Below are 17,458 nucleotides of genomic sequence, written 5' to 3' on the forward strand. Positions count from 1 at the left end.
TCTGAACCCTTCCTTACACTCGCGCTTTGCTAAATCCCATGTCAGCAGTCTTCACTTTGGAGTTAGGGTCCTTTTCCTATCCACTGTTGTTTACTTGTTTTAAAAATATTTCTACAATGCATCCATTGTTCTCCATGCACTGTATAATTGTAGAATACATTGGCAAGCAACTGCTCCTCAACGAATAAAAGTGTATTTTACTAAAGAATAATTGGAGCTGCTTGGCACAGAAGCCAACCTCGCCCGGCACCAGCTGATATATGTGGCAAACATGGCTGTCTTCTGCCTCTGCCTTTGCTGAATATATAAGTAGTCAGGAGCTGTTAACTCTAGGAGCTCAGTTTTAGGTACACAAGATACAGAAATTTTTTAATGCTGTATGATCTCATTTATGAATTTCTTTAGATTTACTAAGTTGCTAGAATTACAGGAAACAAACAGACTTTAATTTTACAGAAGCCATCGGGTTTAGAGGAAACTTTCAAAAGGAAAGGTTTTAAAGATGCCATAATGGGTAGTACCAGGCTGTAGGGCTTGGGGTATGTGTACCCTATAAGGATTGAAGCTGTAAATGTAAGTACCGCAAACACTGGACAATGTGGGTCAAATGGCTTCTGTGCTCCTTATTCTAACTGAATCCAGTTTCACAAGTAGACTTGTTTGAAGACAAAGGGCAGAATGTAGTTTTATATTTCATGATCTCTCAAAGCACATCTGTACATTTTTGGGTGACTGCCCCACCCTTATCCCTTTTTCTGGGAATCTGTTCTGACCTTACCTGACCTTACATATGATGAGGGTAGGAGTGACCTTACATATGATGGGGCAGGGGTGAACAACTGATGCAAGGGAGGTTCATCCCTATACTGGCTAGGAACCTACAAGTTGTAGTTTGGTTTAAAAAGATAAGTTAAGCTAATTAGATCATTCTGCCAGGAATTTGGAGTTCGAAAATGAAGAAAGTATTGCTAGTCAGCTGTGGGTTGCTAAATTGTCAGATTATATAGATTAGACGTGGGCACTGCAGGGTCTATTGTGGGCCAAGGACAAGCAGAGGGAGCTGGTCTACAGATATGGAAGAATGGGACTCTCCAGGAGTCACAGGTGTAGCCTTGAAACTGCAGCACAAAGGAAGAAACAAATGTACTGGCTCCAAGGGACCATGTCCTAGGACCCTCTGCACCCCAGGACCCAGTTTAAAGTGTGGACAGTGCTCAAAACACCTACACGGAACTGTAGGGAACTGAATTTGGCCCAAGAGTAGCCTTTTAAAGAGCCTTGTACATCCTTGGAGGTAGAAGGAAGTCAGACAGACATAGAGCTAAACTGGCTTAAGTGAAAAACAGCAGCTGCTATCAGCTCTGCATCTAAGTGAATGAGGGCACTCGGAAGAACAGGGCTGTGACGGGCTGGGCAGGAGTGGGGGTGACAGGGCCTCTGGGAGGAGGTAGGGCAGATGGTGATGCTTCAGGGGAGTGTAGCAGAAATGCCCATGGCAAAACCCCGAGACTCTTTCATCTAAATGGATGTGTTAATGGCTCCCAGGGAGTGGGTATAAGAGGGCTTAGCACATATGCCTTCGTCTACTGTACTGGCTGTAAATAACTCATGTTCTTGTCTGTACCATCTGCTTGGTGTGCACTTTGTGGAACTGTGTGAAGAAAAAAAGTTTGGGGAGAAATGGCTAGAAATACTTTAGTTGTATACTTAGAAACCAAATATGCTTACACAGCTAAATTGTCACTCTTCCTTTACGGGGGTAATTAAATCAGAAATTTTCCTTTTTTTTTTTTTTTTTTTTTTTTTTTTTTAAGGGAGGGAGGTTGGACAGGAGGAGGCCATAAAGCTTCCCGAAGGTCAAAGAGCAGGTCACGGGCACAGAATGAGGCCAGAGACAAGTCTCCTACCACCAGTGTTAATTAATATTGAGTTAGTCACACTTAACCAGTCTCAACTGCAAATTCTTCATCTATAAACGAGGGGTGTGTCACTCACCTTCCTCAGAGTAGTGTTTTGAGAATTAACTAATATCTAAAGCATGAAGTTCTTTAGATAAAAGACATCATGAACATACTAAATGTTTTTATGGAAAGAGTCACGCCTTCTATGAAGTGCCAAGTAGATATTATACACGATTGTTGCCCTCATGTACACACTGAGATCGCCTCACTCATCTTTCTAGTTCCTCAAAATTATACAAACAATATAATTAATTAATTCATTAAACAACTATTGAATGAACATTTACTGTGCTATTTACTTCTAATTTTAAACCTACAAATGCAATTGTGTTGTAAAATCATGGACTTACTGTCTTGCAAGTAATTTCTAAAATACAAAGTTGGATTTGTTTTCAAAGTTAAATAACTGATATTTTCCCTCTTCTAGATTTGTGATTATCTGTAGTTTGGTGATTTTTGAAAGAGTTCAAAGAGCTTCCCCACCCAACCCAGCTGAACTTCACCAAGGCCTACCACAGCGCAATTTAAGAAAGATATACTCACCACCAGAGAACCCAACAGCTTCAGGAAGACTCTGCAAAACACAGCATGAGCAAATGACTCATGAAATGCAAACCTGAGAGAATAATCATACTGCACTAGCCTCATTTACAAACTATATCTCATCTTGACAATATTCCCAGAAAGAATGTAGGTCAAATCCTGATAAATGAAATTCCAGTGTTTCTCAAATACTTTTTATGGCCTTCAACTTTCACTTTATTGGAATTTGCTTGGAAGAAAGAGGTGAGTGCTGTAGTTAAGAGCTAGCATGCAGGACTCTAACAGACTCCAGACCATAATGAGAAGTTGCAGACTTAAATCAGCTACTTTACCTCTCTAGGCCTCAGTTTTGCTATCTACAAAATGGAGATAATAATTACTCCTATTTCACAGGATTTCCAAAAAGCAGCAGTGAAATACTAAAGGTCTTAGAAGTGCTAGAGGAATGTTAGCTATTAACGGAGATGTTCACTACGTGGTAAGAGGATGTGCGTGGATGCCAGAGTGTCCTCAAAGAGGTGTGAGTTGAAACTTGCAAGTGGGTTGAGGACAGGTGGGGAGCCCTTGCTACCTCTAAGTTCCCATGGCTCTGATGCCCTTGCCAGGCAGAAGGCACAGAAGTATCAAGAAACCCGAGGGAGATGGATCTTCCTTCAGATCTGTCCCAGCATGACATGAGCTGAAGTACAAGAGTTCAGGCCACGCTGGAACCAGCACTAGCAAACCTTAATTTCTCACTGTGTCCCAACGCCAGAGTGCCTCACTGCTGTCTTGACTTATGTTCACTCTGTAAAGAGAAAGCACATTTGCTCTGGAGGAGTTGAAAAGCTACAGGGAAAAATCCCACGCCAACAATCGACTTCAAACAGTATTCCTATTCAACATTTTAGAAATAGGTCAAAATGATGGGGAGAAAACAAAACCTAACATTTGGGGAAACTTTCAGAATTGGCTCTGGTTTTATGAGTTGTTATAACTCTAAAGACAAAAATGGGGAGGAAAACAATAAAGCCAAACGATAAAGCCATTTTCATTGATGAGGTCCCAGATTCTCACCCAAAACAAAACAAAGTAAAACCTGAAGCATAAAAAGATTATTTTTCACTGCAAGCTTCTGGAATTTCCTAGAAGAATAAAGAAATAATTAAAATTCTAAATTAAATATAGGTAAAATTTGATCTGTGCTAATGAAAAGTTGGAAATAGTGAAGAATCTGAAGTAGAAAAAAATTATGCAAAAAATTTTATATACATAGTGTAGAATAATATATACTGTGTAGAATTAAATTAAGAAAATATTATATAAACCTAAATTATGAATTTCACCCAGTGGCAAAGATATTTTCAAAGATCAATGCCAAACACAATACATATTTTTAAAATATCTATTTGGTCTGAGCCTTCAAAACAACTCCATACTTGTTCTATAACAAAAAATGGGAGATGGCAACAAAATAAAAATAATTCATTTTCCATTAAAATGAATTCACATGGAAGTTCTACTCTATATGGGGCAGAAATGCAAGCAAGGATTTGACTGTTGAACACATATGCATGAGTGCAGCAAACAGGTAAGTTCTCAACTTTCAAAAAAATTATAAAATGTAATTCCTGGATAATCTCAAACAGGCAAGGCAGGTAAGCTGGTGAATTCACAGTTCTGCATGTGTGTATGTACACAGGTGTGCTTTAAAAAGATTTCCTAATAGGCTTCTTTGAAGAGCTGGCTTCCCTCAAAACAAATTTAATATAGGAAAATTTAATTTTGACAGTATTCAATAACAGAACTATCTCATGAAATCCAGCTCAATCACACTGGATGAGAGCTGGAGAGCTGAGAAAGATTCAGAGCAGACACCTGTTCAGGCAGTTCATATTCGGTCAGCCCAGCAACACCTCCATGTTCTCCAGGAGTAGAAGCAGCAGGAAATGGCTACAGCTGCAGCCTCCTGCAGCCTGTAAACTGTTTAAACATCTTCCCAAATAACAGAGAAAATGGTCATATTATTTCTGATTGCATAACAAGCAGGAGATTTGAACAATGAAATAGGAGGAACTGAAATGCTTGTAGTTTTAATTGTCTAAAATGTCTTTCAATTATACTTAATTTTCATTCCAATAAAAATTTATTACAAATAAACAGCAACACAAACAAAATTCCCCATTAAACCAGCATAAAAAAAATTTAGGTAACTACTCCTTCTCATTGTTAATAACTAAGTATACACATTTGCTGAGATTCAAAATGCTGTACAGTTTTAGTATGGTTCCATTTTTGTAAAATATATAACCAGAGGAAAAAAATACTAGAATAAAATACTCCAAAGGCCAGAGACATTGGTCATCTTTGAGTAGTGGAACTTCAGTAAAGGAGTTATATCCTGTTCTCTGAGTACTTCTTTTTTTTTTCTTTTTTTGAGACAGGGTCTCTCTCTGTTGCCCAGGCTGGACTGCAGTGGTGTGATCATGGTTCATTGCAGCCTCTACCTGGGTTTCAAACAATCCTTCCACCTCAGCCTCACAGCTGAGACTACAGGCATGTGCTAATTTTTGTAGTTTTTGTAGAGATGGGGTTTTGCCATGTTGCCCAGCTTGGTCTTGAACTCCTAAGCTCAGGCAATCCACCTGCCTCAGCCTCCCAAAGTGCTGGGATAACAAGTGTGAGCCACCATGCCCGGCATATCTGTCTTGTTCAGCTACTGCTAAATTTCACTTGTGGCTAGAAAATAAACAGTATTTTTAAAAAATTTAAATGCTGCATAGCTAGGTGATAAGTTAAATGGAGACCATATATTTTTAGGCATTTACCTTTATGATTTTTTTTTAGGTACTCCTTAAATGCCTCTTTGTTCTTTTATGTTTTCAAAAATATGGCATCTATTGAAAACAAAAGGCAATTAATCAAGTCATACAAATTTAAACATATTTAACTCAAAGGGTTATCTTTGAGTTAAATATATCTTTGAGTTAAATAAGTCTTCCTTATGACATACTAACAACTAGAGCAAAAGCTGATAATAGTTACACGATGCTAAAACCAACTAGATTTAAGTCAGTAGTAATATTTATACAATATCCTTTCAGTGAGGATTCAGTTCCCTGAAATAGACAACCTCTCACTGATTCTAACCTGACCCCGAAGAAGAAAATAAAAAAGATCTTCCTTTTTAAGAGAAATAAAATTAAGACTCAAAGAAAAGTGTACTCCATAGATCATATGGAGGTCACAATTTCTTAGTAGTTAAAACTCCCATTCCAAGCACACTAAAAAATCAAAGAAATATAAGTTAAAATTACAGAGTATCATTTTTCACCTATCAAGTTTGCAAAGATAATGACCAATCAAAACTATTATCATGAGAATATGGAATAACTGGCATCATCTGACACTTCCAGTAAAGAATGTTTAGGCAATAAATACGGATCAAACTTCAAAATGTGCCAACTCCTTGACCAGCCAATTCTCTTAGGAACTTATTCTAAGGAGAAAATAAAGTATTCAAAGACACATGTTGCGGTATTGGATGTTCAATGCAGTGTTGCTTCTAACAGAAAAATCAGCAATGACCTAAATATCCACTGAGAGAGGAGTTTGCTGCTGCATCCCCAGAATTTAGCATAGTGTCTACTACATGGTAAGACTGAAAATAAATATTTGATGAATGAATGTCACCATGAATAAATTAACAGGATATACCTGTACAACTGAATTTTATGCAGGCATTAAAATTTTGATGTAAAATTATGTTCATTAACCTAGAAATGAGTGATCAAAATAGATTATAGATTAGCTTATAGAGTACAATCCCAATTACATGAAATCATATATTTCTACCTGTGTATATAGGTGGGATTTGGATAATTTTCACCTTTTTCTATACATTTTTCTGTATTTTTGTTTTTTTAAAAAAACATAGCAACCACATATTTTCTATTTGGTTGAGGGAAGTCCTATTCTTTAAATTTTTATCCCAACCACTCAAGCTATAGAAGTATTATTAAGTAACAGATAACATTCACAGGGTAAAATTTAAGACACTTTCTTTCCCCTTGATTTCTCAAGTAGTGTTGTACTAAAAGTCCTCTTTTCTGCAAGTTACTCCTATAATATGGCTAAAACTAAATGAATACATGGTGTATCCATTTTAAAGCAGGTGCAATAAATGCCCTGGTAGCTATCTCACTGAAAAAAGAATCTCCATGCATGCATGCTATTTCACTGGTTTGACTTTCTCTGTCCACAGCCCTTCTGAACCCAGGCTTGTTAACTTTCTGGCAAACCCTCATGGCCCAAGGATGCTCTCCTGGACTCTGTGTGCATCCAAGTGCATTCATCATCAATGGACTCCATCTGTCGGCTCCACACACAAAGACCTCAAGTTATTTGGCAAAGACGCATTGCTTTTCTTAAATGCTGGATTGAGTTTAAAATTGGACAGCTTGTGTTAATAACTAATGGTTTCTGGTAGTTATTGTTTTCAATCCAGGATAAAATATAAGTATCCCTAATAAACAAATGACAAAGTGTCTCTCTTTGGATTCCAACAAGAGCAGCGTGATTCCTCCACTGGGGCACTGTCTGGTTACAACAGTGCCTGGCTGTGATTCTGGTCAGCCTCTGAAAGCAGGAGTCAGGGCCAACAAATGCTCCATCTATGCACATGTGCCCTGAAGAATCAGCCAACTGTGAGAATGGCAAAGAGCACACAGATGACCTGATGACTGACAGCTTCTTCCTTTGGATGCCATTTATGTGAATTCCAGAAATCTGCTGACAGTTATCTCATGCCATGCCAATGCAGGGGTTCACCACGCCAAGAATAAGCTATATATTTCGGTCTTGCAGTATTTCCCCCCAAATAATCCTGCACAGAAATGGCAAGGTGAAAGGCTGAGAGAAACAAAGATGGACCACTGGGAGAAAACACACACATCTACCACTTCCCTTCGTGCAATTCCTGGGTGCAATATCAATCCAGGTGGGCACTGAGCACAGCAGCAGCACACATCCAACACACAAAGCATTTATAAGTACCTCAGGCATGAGGGTGGCTGGCTTGATCTGATCAAGCTGATTATGGACTTAATGTAAATACTCTTACTTAATGTAAATACTCTTTTTAAAAAACGCATATATATGAAGACAACCCTATGGGCATGAGCTCTGAGTTATGTTTTCAGTGGTAATGATCACACATGTTTGATGTTGGTACCACTAATTTGCAAGATGCTTGGCCAGCCTAGTGGACTGTGCTGTTCAATGCCCACAGCCCAACCCAGGGGCCCAGCTCCCTCCATGGTAACGAGTACCTGGTCTGTTGCCTTGCTGCTGCCACTGCTGACTAGCTTTCTCTGATGCTGCTGTCATGTGTCTCTACCCAAAGCTGTCTGCCTTTAAGCCACAGCTATTTCCTGAGGGATGTAAAATTCAACAAACTGCAAATAAACAACACAGAACATGATCTCATGCTGTCATGCTGCTGCTTCTCTAAATTGTAGCATCGTAGCAGCTCCTTGATTTACAAGCATTTGTAAATCATTTGACCCTCACATTTCTCTTTTGGTTACTTCTCCCCTTGAGCCCATCAGCTTCCTCCATTGCCTAACTATGTGTCTCTTGGACCATCCGGCTCTGCTTCACCCCATTCAGACTTGGTGGCTCTCAAGCTCACCAAGCTGCAAAATATGTTCTTGCAAAGTTCACCAGCAACCTCTAAACTTCACTGTTCTCATCCCCCAGGACCTGACATTTAACACTGTCAGCAGCTCTCCTCACTAGTCTTGGCTAGGTTTGATCATCTTTTCTCACCCAAACTGCCTCTTTACATTCCCTATTTTGGTTGGATGCACAGAAACTCAGAGTGAGTTGTCTCCCTCTCTTCTCTCCCCTTAATCCGCTACATCCAGGCCCAGCTTGCCATCAGCAATCCTGGAGATTCAGTCTTCAAAAAGGCTTGTGATTTTCATTAAGATTTAGTGCAGATAAAATAAAACAACATTCCCAAAAGGAGTCTGTAAACTATAGTACATCTACAAATACAAGGTATCAGTATGGGCAGAATAATTTTATTCCTTTTCTGTTCCTTGTTGAAGTCATTCAAATTCTTATTCCAACATTTAAATCCTTCCATAATATGAACTCACTTTAAGTCTCCAACTAAATCTTGGATTGTTGTCTTATGACAGTCCCTGAAATAGAATATTCTTTCCTCTCTGAACCTGTCTTTAAAACATAGTACTTGAACTGCCTTCCCCGAGACCATGACCCATATTAAATTGAGTTTCAGCCACTCCATTAACCCCTTAGGCAGATTTTTAATTAGTTTTACAGACGCATGGACTGTAGAGGTCTTTGGGTAGTTTCCATTTTCCTGTTTCTTTACTACTTACTTTGTGTTTGTTTACATGTTTCTCAAATTTCTGCAAGCAGGGATCATGGCTTGATATGGACTGTTAGTGACCAACTGACTTCAGCTCATTACTGTTCACAAATTAGTCTCATCTCCCCAACTTTAAAAAAAATACCTAAATAAATTTTAAAAATATTATTCTCAAACACTCACCCTTGGTATCTCATGCAGAGGGTCTGGCAATAAGAGAGTTATTAAGAATATTTAAAAGTCTCATTTCAACTCAAGAATGAGAAACTCATCCACCCCTGACAAAAACAGCTTAAGAATAAATTCCAAATACCCAAGTGTTATTTTCTTCACTCCACAAACCCGGGAACATTACAGGACCATGACACAAGTTTAGATGACATCCCACGGCTATCAGATGATAGATGTTTTCACTGGTTTCTCCTTAAATCAGGGCTGTGAACAGTGCATGATACTGAATGGGAACCTTTAGCAAGACAGCTCAAATTGTATCTGACAAGGCTCACTTCATAAACCTCAACTATTTTCCTACTGTAGAGATGCTGTGTTAAGGCAATTCTCTTTATATAACCATTATGCATTTATATTCCCTTTAAAGATAAACGATACTTTTATGAAGAATGAATTGCATACAAAATACTGTCTTGGTGAGATGCCAAAATACACACTCATTCAAAATATACAAAACAGAAACAACGAGCCACCAATATTTCTCCTAACTAAAATAAATGGTGTACAGAATTCTCTTTTCAATAGTATGGTGATCTTAATGAGAAAAGCAAAATTAATATATCACTATTAGGAAATGACCTGAGAAATAGATTAACTGTACCTTATAATAATTATACTAATGTTTACTACAGTGCTTAGGATATTTACATTTGAATTTAAATTATGATATCATTTAGTATTCTCTGCATAATATAAATTGGGATGATCTAACTGAATGTGCAAAAATGCCAACATTCATTCATTCACTCACTGAATTTACAGGTACGTATAGACAAGGGAACATGAAAAGACACTATTGTTACCAGCTCAGAGTCTTAGGAAAAACAGATGCACAATTATAAAAAAAAAAGATATAAGCACTGGAATTATTCAAAATGCCATGCTGGGAAATACCAACATTTAAGTAGCTGGCAGATCAAGGTAGACATCTATTTATGACGACCAGGGTCAGTAGCAGTAGCTATAAAACGATCCTATTTATGTTAAACAACAACAAACAAGCTAGATTACATGGAAAAGGGTCAGGAAGAGACAACTACCCAGGGGTTAACCATGACTAATTAACTCTGAGAAGGAGAGTGGGAAGGAGGATAATTTTTTTTAAAAAAGACATTATATACCTCTGTACTGTCTGAATTTTAAAAACATAACCTGAAAGTTCATGTAATACTTGATAAAGGGATCACAGTAATCTTCACAGAATTGGAGAAAACTACTCTAAAGTTCATATGGAACCAAAAAAGAGCCCGCATTGCCAAATAAATCCTAAGCCAAAAGAACAAAGCTGAAGACATCACGCTACCTGACTTCAAATTATACTACAAGGCTACAGTAACCAAAACAGCATGGTACTGGTACCAAAACAGAGATACAGATCAATGGAACAGAACAGAGTCCTCAGAAGTAATACCACACATCTACAACCATCTGATCTTTGACAAACCTGACAAAAACAAGCAATGGGGAAACGATTCCCTATTTAATAAATGGTGCTGGGAAAACTGGCTAGCCATATGTAGAAAGCTGAAACTGGATCCCTTCCTTACACCTTATACAAAAATTAATTCAAGATGGATTAAAGACTTAGGGCTAATATCCAGATCTACAAAGAACTTAAACAAATTTACAAGAAAAAATCAAGCAACCCCATCAACAAGTGGGCGAAGGATATCAATAGACACTTCTCAAAAGAAGACATTTCTGCAGCCAACAGACACATGAAAAAATGCTCATCATCACTGGCCATTAGAGAAATGCAAATCAAAACCACAATGAGATACCATCTCACACCAGTTAGAATGGTGATCATTAAAAAGTCAGGAAACAACGGGTGCTGGAGAGGATGTGGAGAAATAGGAACACTTTTACACTGTTGATGGGACTGTAAACTAGTTCAACCACTGTGGAAGACAGTGTGGCGATTCCTCAAGGATCTAGACCTAGAAATACCATTTGACCCAGCAATCCCATTACTGGGTATATACTGGGTATATACCCAAAGGATTATAAATCATGCTGCTATAAAGACACATGCACACATATTGCAGTACTATTCACAATAGGAAAGACTTGGAACCAACCCAAATGTCCATCAGTGACAGACTGGATTAAGAAAATGTGGCACATATACACCATGGAATACTATGCAGCCATAAAAAAGGATGAGTTCATGTCCTTTGTAGGGACATGGATGAAGCTGGAAACCATCATTCTCAGCAAACTATGGCAAGGACAAAAAACCAAACACCGCATGTTCTCACTCATAGGTGGGAATTGAACAATGAGAACACTTGGACACAGGAAGGGGAACATCACACACTGGGGCCTGTTGTGGGGTGAGGGGAGTGGGGAGGGATAGCATTAGGAGATATACCTAATGTAAATGACGAGTTAATGGGTGCAGCACACCAACATGGCACATGTATACATATGTAACAAACCTGCACGTTGTGCACATGTACCTTAGAACTTAAAGTATAATAAAAAAAATCTATATATAAAATAAAAATAAAAAAATAAAGACAGAGACAATAATCTAAAAAATAAATTAAAAAATAAAAAAAGAAAAAGGCAGTAGAGGTAGAGGCTGCAAAGCAGACTGAGAGAGATGAGTGGGAAGTAGAAGGAAATGCAAGAGAGAGGAGAGTCACAGAGGCGAGGGGAGGACAATGTTGAGAGGGAATGCATGTCAACCACACCATCATTGACTGTCAAAGAGGTAGAGGAGCACGAGGACCCAAGAAAGGGCTTGTCACACAAGAGAAAGCTCTAATTTCCACATGGCTGCTACAGTGGAACAGCAGCAGTGGAAATACAACTGCAGCAGGGTAAAAACGGGGTGTAAGGGGATGAGCAGTAGGTGCAGATCACATGCCACAGGGCGGCTAACACACAAGTGAGGTGAGCTGGGAGCAAATGAGATTATGTCCCTCTGTCTCTTTCACGTTACCAGATGGGTACAGAAAAATTCTTGTCAATTTTACAAAAATCTACAGTGCATTTGCAATGATTAACAGTGATCATGAATGGCAACCAACACTTGTGGCCATAGGCTACAGGTGTGGGGACCCACAGGCAACCGAACGGAGGACCCAGCAACCACCTGCAGAGGTGGTCACTACACAGCTCCAGCCCCAGCCACGGCTGCTGAGAGGCCATGTTGGCCTTGTGCTGCTAGATCATCCTATTTTTAAAGAAAAGCCATAAATTCGCATTTTAAAAAATGTGAAATATCCTGACTTCTAAATACAGGCTCAAATTTTTAGAAAACACTGGACTAGACAAAATATGGGGGCCACCTCAAGCATTAAGGCTTTCTGTAAGTTTGGCATTGAGGAGAAAATGTCAGGCAAAAAATTGTATACGTTTTTCCTGCTTTTATAAAGAATGGATGCTTTTCACATGGTGCTGAGGGCCAAGATCTAAGGGATAAAAACCATCCCCTCTTACTTTTAAAATATCCAGTATTTGAACTAAAAAGGACGCTCTCTGCTTTCCTTTAAGATTCACTTGCAGGCTCTGCTGGTATACATTTAATCCAAGCTCTTGTATCATGCTAACATAACAGATCTCAGCTATTACAAGTGTTAAAATATGTGTCTGGGTGGGAAGCCGAAATTAACTGGTCATTTTGAAAAGGAAGCCATGAGGAAGGACAAAACATTCTCACAGAATATATACAAACACTCAAATTGACTTTCAGTTTATCAAATTTCCTGAGGAAAGAAGTTCCCATTTGTCGCTGACGTATATTGTAACAACACACCCAACCATTTCATTCGAATGCTATTTTTAATCAGTTCGGCATACATTATGCCTCAGGAACTGAGAAAGCAAGGAGTACATAAAGTCATCAGCTGTGGATATAGAATACTCAGAAGTCAAATAACATTTCAAATTGGGCAAATAGCTTAAAAAGCATAGCAACTCTACAAAGGAAAAGTTTCAACTGCTCTTCTGTGAGTGCATGGTCTTTAAAAAATCCCCACAGCAAACTTTGGAAAGTTGAAAAACATCTTTTGCAAGATGTGAAGAATGCATTTGGTAATGACTCACTTGTGATAACATCACGGGGTGGGGCCACTGCCAAAGAATCTATCCTAAGCTCATTTCACTCTGCTCTGGTCTCTTCATAGTCTATTAAGGGGCAACTTGGATGATGGTAAATATTAGTGCCCCTACTTTCAAATGATTTTCCTCCCGAGGTAACTAATACATTCTCAGGCATGTGGCAAAAGAACTCATGCAAAAGCTCACTAGACTTAACTTTCTCCTGAAATTTAGGAGAAAGCCTTGACACCATCATGGATGAGAGAAATCTATGCTGCATCTTGTTAACATCAGATGACGTTGTTGCCCATGACTCTGTATCTTTGTCTATCTCTAGTACATTTCTCTCTCTTGCATTCTTCGTTTTCAGGTCACGTATAGTTCTCCTCTGACTTATCTTTCTGTGCTCACTCTGTCTCATCTATTTTGCTTTGCCTTCCCCGAGTCATTACTCTGAATTTCACTTTTTATTTGCTTAGGTTTGGGTTTAGCTATTTTTCTTCTCTGGTCTCTTATGCCTTCTTTCATTTTCAGACCCTTTCCCCTCCACTACTCACTATTCAAATGAACACTAGCTTTCAGCCAAGGTGTTACCAGGTAGCCACAAAATGAGGTCTTGCACACTTTCACTCCTAAGGCTATCTGAATCAAGTTCACAAATTCATAAACTGAACCCATGCATTTGTCAAAAAGAATATTTTCTTCTGGTGATGAAGGAATTGTTTAAAGTTTTTAGTACTTCTGAAAACTCCTCTGAGCTCCCATCTCTGAGCATTGCAGGCATTGCCTCAGATGGCCAGGCCTAACACGAGCACTCCGCTGGTTGTAAAACCTGCTAAGAGACTGACAGAGTCAGAAAGCCATTGCCTCTGATGCGTAGGAATGGTGGTCCACAGGCCTTGCTGGGATCTTTTTGGACTGCGGGCAGCGAGGCCTGGACAGCTCTCCATGGTCCCGAACAAGACAAACATTCCAGTGCACAAGCCTTTTGGGGGAGGCATCCTCTTTTCCATGTAGCTACTGTACTTTCAAGATCTTAGCTGAAAACCAATTTAATTGCCTTAATATAAACACCAGACAGAGAGTTTTATTAATTTGGCAACTGAAATAACATAGAGCCTCTGGGATTTATACTCTATAGAGGGTAGCAACGTAGGAGACAGAGCAGTTTTGATAACTATACAGACCTGGGCTCAAATCCTAGCATTTTCTCTATCACATGATACCAGGCAAGTTATTAAGCTTCTCTGACTGTGGTTTTTTCATCAGTAAAATGAAGATCTCAATACCTACCACACAGGATTTCTGTGAGGATTAAATTATATAAGGTAAGATAGAAGAATGCCAAGCACAGCACAGACACACATGGTCGTGTGAGGGAACGGACGTTAGTAACACATGTTCCCAGGCTTATTCTTCCCAGCTGCTCATGTGCACTCTGGCTTTGCCTTCCTGGTTCTTCCCTTTGCCCTGACCTGTTTAGGGGAGTTTTGTGATGCAGAATCAGGAGGAAAGGTGGGAGAGCAGGTGGGCCACAGTTAGGAAAGGCTTGGGGGCTCATTTATAAGGGCTGTAAAGTGTGAGGAAAGCTGGAGGGAGAAAGAGGGACTTAAAGAAGTACTGCTGTAATTCTATATCCCTCTATGGTATTGAGAAAGACAAGTCAAGATGTGCCATTCTGAAATTATTGTCACTAGATTGTATTTCTTTGTCTCATATCATTCTGACACTGGATTGGGTGGGTCTGGATACATAAGAGTTAGAGCGAGTATTCTATCATTTCATTACTATTTAAGTATACAACCGTGGGAGTAGAAGCAGTAGACAAGCAAGAGAAAAGGCGAAGGGAAAACGACTGAGCTGCCAATCTCATTGAAAAAGGAATGCAGGGAGGAGTGAAGAGGCCAGAGGACTGCCAGGTTCCATTACCTATCCCTGATTCACTGGGATTTCTGCTAGCATTTCAGTGTTTCAGTTTTTTCCCTTGTGAAATGGCAGGGTGGGAGAGCTATAGCATTATGGCACACTAGTTGGCCTTTTCAGAGCTGGTGTGGAGGTATGTTAGCATCTGGGCCTCCCAACTCTGGCTTTTACTGTTCCTTAAGAAGTATGTGTGTGTGCATGTGTGTGTGCTTCTATATATGTGTATGTGTGTATATACATGTATTTATGCACACACACGAATTCTGGAGCTACCCCTGCACATACCATTAAATCATTTAAAAAGAAAGCCTTCAAAAGGGTAATCTGTTTATCCCTTCTACATTCAAACAAGAATATGCCTGAATCCAAAAACATGAATAATTTCGCTCCCTAAAAAATCTCCAAAGGAGAGATTTATAGCCCCCACTCCCTTAATGACGTACTTGATCTTCTAGTAACTCTTATAATGGAAAAGTTCCTCTTTGTTACATTTTTAAAATTGCACTCCTGCCTGCATTTCCAATTCTCCTTACCACATTATTTTGGTTTTGCATAGGACATATCCCCTTCTAACAATGACAGAATTTACTTATGTATTAATATTTATTGGTTACTGTCTCATCTCTTTTCTCCCAACTAAAATAAGTGACCTTGTTCACCGATTTAGGCCATGTACCGAAAACAGTGCCTAGCTCATACCAGGGACCCAATAAACATTTGTAATTAGAAGTTGACTTTTTGTTCTGTTTCTTTGATAAAATCACAAACCTACAGAGCTGGAAGGGACCTTAGAAAGGGACCTTTAGAAATGAGAAAATTGAGGTGCTGTGAGGGGAAGCTGCTTGTCTGAAATTTTGCACAGAATTTCCTGAGCCCTTATCAGAGCTCTTTCCAGCTCATCTCAGTGCTTCCACGCACAACTGTGGTCCTGGAGACAGGGCAAGAGTCGGCCAATGAGACAGGCTGAATCTGACCTCATTTAGAGCAAGAGAGTCAGAGAGAAGAAGCTGTAACATTTATTTACAGAAAAGTAAAGTCTCATAATAATAATAGTCTACGGATCAGTGGCAGCTTTCATCTAAGGATCTCAGAGAGCTTATGAAATTCTCATCCCACAATGTGAAGTATCATTATCTGTTCTCGGTCAAGTAAGTTAAGAAGCTGAGTGTTCTATGGTCTTATTGCAGGCTGGTTCAAAGCCTCTTCGGGGCTCTATGTCCTCTCCATAGTTTTTCTCATCCTTAACACCAAGCGGCAACAGCTACAGGAACCTCCCAGTTTATTTTCTTCTAGATGTCCCTAAAACCATTCCGGCTCATGCCCATCTTTAAGCCAGTGTGTAGGGGAACGACACTGGGCATTTGAGGTGTTCAATCATGTAATGCCCCCTTTCGGGTCACCAGCGGCTCAGGCTTCCTGAGCTGGTCCTGGAGAAAAGCTGACCACAGTGACACTGAGGGTATATGACAGCTTTTTGGGGATAAAAAGAATTCTTTTTCTTTCCTCAGTTTACTGCCCGTGCCCCCACATACCCTTTCCATCAACTTGGTTGAAAGTTTTACCCACCCACACAACTACAGTGTTCACAATTATTCCTCAGCTATTTAAGAACCACATTAAAGACCAATTAGATTGAGTCAACACAACAAGCCCTGCTGAGGAGCCCATTTAGATTTTGACTAAGGGTACTCTTTCTTCTTGGGGGAGATGGGGGAAACGGTGGATTCTGAAATCTGACACTTCTCATCATAAAGCTTTCCCCAGGCCCCTAACTGCATGCACAGAGGCAGACAGGCTTGCCCTCCTTACTCTCTTGGCCAGTAAAGATGCTGTCCAACCAGTGCAGTCCTAAACAACCTCAGCACCACGATGGCCGCTTCACTCCGTGTCAAGCTGACAGTGTTGTTCTGGAGTAGCGGAGGAACCCTGGTTACAGTTGGCTGTGTACCCTGCGAGCTTCCTCTTCTTCTGCAGCTCCTGGAACTGCACTGCTGACCTTGTCCTCGGGCTGGAAACTTAATGGCCAAATTCCCCAGCCAGCATCCTGAGGTTTCTGGCCCCTTGGAGCAAGCAGAAATTGCTTACTGAGCTCAGGAGTCCCTAAAGTGTTTTCTGAAAAACCCACGCTCTGTGGGATACCCAAATGTATAATGTGGAAAAAGAACTTTGTGATCAAACAAGTTTATGAACTGAGTATAAAAATATGTTAAACAACAGTAGTTCCTTAAAAAATTAAAAATAAAATTACCATAGGATCCAGCAATTCTACTTCTGGGTATCTAGTTGAAGAATTGAAAACGGGGTCTCCAAAAGATATTTGTACGCCCATGTTCACAGCAACACTATTCACAATAGCCAAAAGGCAGAAGCA

The 17,458-nt window shown here is 39.6% G+C and overlaps 1 protein-coding gene across 4 annotated transcripts in view; it reads right to left on the reverse strand.

The window, feature by feature from the left end:
- The window catches only part of FYN (FYN proto-oncogene, Src family tyrosine kinase), a 211,079-nt gene that overhangs the window by 148,776 nt on the left and 44,845 nt on the right, over positions 1–17,458 (reverse strand). The window contains exon 1 of one of the 4 annotated variants that reach the window (XM_055261607.1): positions 2,505–2,523. The exons of the other annotated variants lie outside the window; for them this stretch is intronic. The gene's annotated coding sequence lies outside the window, so the exon portion shown is untranslated. Of the gene's footprint in view, positions 1–2,504; positions 2,524–17,458 lie in introns of those variants that run through there. 4 annotated transcript variants of the gene reach the window in all.

Source organism: Symphalangus syndactylus, chromosome 2, assembly GCF_028878055.3.
Source record: "Symphalangus syndactylus isolate Jambi chromosome 2, NHGRI_mSymSyn1-v2.1_pri, whole genome shotgun sequence".
NCBI lineage: Eukaryota > Metazoa > Chordata > Mammalia > Primates > Hylobatidae > Symphalangus > Symphalangus syndactylus.